Here is a 2284-nt window from a genome sequence, read left to right as displayed (position 1 = left end):
CGTCTGCGTCCCGGTCGCCCATGCTGCCCGCCTCCCCCAGCGCCCACCGGTGCTGTCCGCCTGCCGCAGTGCCCGCCCATGCTGCCCGCCTGCCCCAGTGCCTGCCTCACGACCTTGCACTGCCCGCCTCCCCCAGCGCCTACCGGTGCTGCCCGCCTCCCCAGCGCCCGCCCATGCTGCCCGCCTCCCAGCACTACCCTGCACTGCCCACCTCCCCCAGTGCCTGCCCTGGCTGCCCACGCTGTCCGCCTCCCCCAGCGCCCACCCATGCTGCCCGCCTCCCCAGCGCCCGACCCACTACCCGGCACTGCCCACCTCCTCCAGTGCCCACCCTGACCGCCCACGCTGTCTGCCTCCCCCAGCGCCCGCCCATGCTGCTCGCCTCCCAGCACTACCCTGCACTGCCCACCTCCCCCAGTGCCTGCCCTGGCAGCCCACGCTGTCTGCCTCCCCCAGCGCCCGACCCACTACCCTGCACTGCCCACCTCCCCCAGTGCCTACCCCGACCGCCCACGCTGTCCGCCTCCCCCAGCACCCACCCAAGCTGCCCGCCTCCCCAGCGCCCACCCCACTACCCTGCACTGCCCGCCTCCCCCAGTGCCCGCCCTTTGGCTGCCCGCCCGCCCCAGCACCCTCACACTGCTCACCTATCCCCCTCAGTGCCTCCGCACCCCTCGCTGCCCCATCCCATCTCCTCCAGCACCCCAGCCACCCCTCGCTGCTTGCCCGCCCTTGCAGTGCCCCTGCCTGCTCACCAGCCCCCAGCTTCCCCCAGCACCCCTTGCCCCCATCCCTTCAGGCTCTCTCAGTATGCTTCGCTGCCCGGCTCCCCTCACTGCCCCCCCGCCACCCTCTGACATGCTCCCCCAGGTCCATCTCTGAGGGGAGCCGCCCCCAACCCCAACCTCCTCCCCAGGGACCCCCTCATGCAGCCCCATGGAGGAGCAAATCTTCAGGAACGCAGTCCAACACCCAGGGATCCTGCCCCAGAGGTGGGAGCTGGGGGGAAGGGGGCAGGGCACGGGGGCACCATGGTTGGCGGGGGGGCGGAAGCTGCCTGTTATGCCCCTAGCTATGGCGCCTGCCATCCCACCTGGCTCTAACCTGCCCCTCCTGTACCCTAGGGCCCAGCCCCAGCCCCGGTGCAGCCTTGCCTGAGGCCCCACAGCTGGAGCCGGAGAAGAGGAGCCCTGAGGGTAGTCTGACCGCGAGGAACCCCAGCTTCCAGGACAAGGAAGAGCAGAGCAAGGGCCGGGGGCCCAGAGACCCCCCCATGGCCTCCCACCGCCTCTGAGGGGCAGAGCCAGGGGGCACCGAGCTGCTGCTACTGCCAGGGGGTCACTCCTCTCTGACTCAATGCGGATTGGGGGGTTCTGCTGCTGGACAGCCCCCCCCTTTGCATCTTGAAATCTCCCCTCCCGTTGCCTTGGAGGGCCCCCACGCACTCAGTGCCAGCCCCAGGGCAGAGCCCGGGGGTGCTGTGCTGCAGGGAGTGAAGTGGGGTTCCCTACCTCCAGCACTGACCTCGACATCCTAGCTTGGCACTAGGGGGCGCTGTCTCCTCACACTCAGTGCTGTCCCAGCAAGACACCCCATCACTCGGGCCCCTGGAAGGGCGCATACACTTTCCTTGCCCAGCGAGTTGTGAGCCCCTAGGATGGGCCAAGCTAGGGGGGCCTACATCTCTGATCCCCGGAAGTCTGGGGGCTCTGATTTGCTGTGTTTAATTCCAGGCAGATTCTGGCCCTGGGGCCGGGCGGAACCCACCTCAGTGTTTACATAACAATTTACTACTATTTAAACCTTGTTCTCACCCTTCTACCTTTGTCTGCATTTAACCTTGCAAAAGGGAAACCCCGGTGCGGGGTTGTGACTATGCGGTTCTGGCGGGACCCAACTGAGAGTGCCAATTCAGAACCAGTTGCTCAAACAGGGCAGTCACAGCCCAAGGCTGGGGTTTTTCTACCTCTAAGGCAAACCAAACCAGCCAGACAAAAATGACTTCGGTTTCACCCCACTGGCTAACCACAAGTCACACAAGCAATTTCCTTAGACACTCCAGTCTCCGAGTATCACCACCAGTGCCACCGATCCTTGGGATGAATGGTTGTGAAAACCAACACCCCAGTAAAAGAAAAAGGTTCTCTTGATCCCAAAGGACCAAGCCCCAGACCCAGGTCAATATACGCATCGGATCTTACCCACAAATCACGCTGTTGCCAATCCTTTAGAATCTAAAATCTAAAGGTTTATTCATAAAGGGAAAAAGATAGAGATGGGAGCT

Source organism: Gopherus evgoodei, chromosome 2, assembly GCF_007399415.2.
Source record: "Gopherus evgoodei ecotype Sinaloan lineage chromosome 2, rGopEvg1_v1.p, whole genome shotgun sequence".
Lineage (NCBI taxonomy): Eukaryota > Metazoa > Chordata > Testudines > Testudinidae > Gopherus > Gopherus evgoodei.
This window is presented reverse-complemented; position numbering follows the sequence as displayed.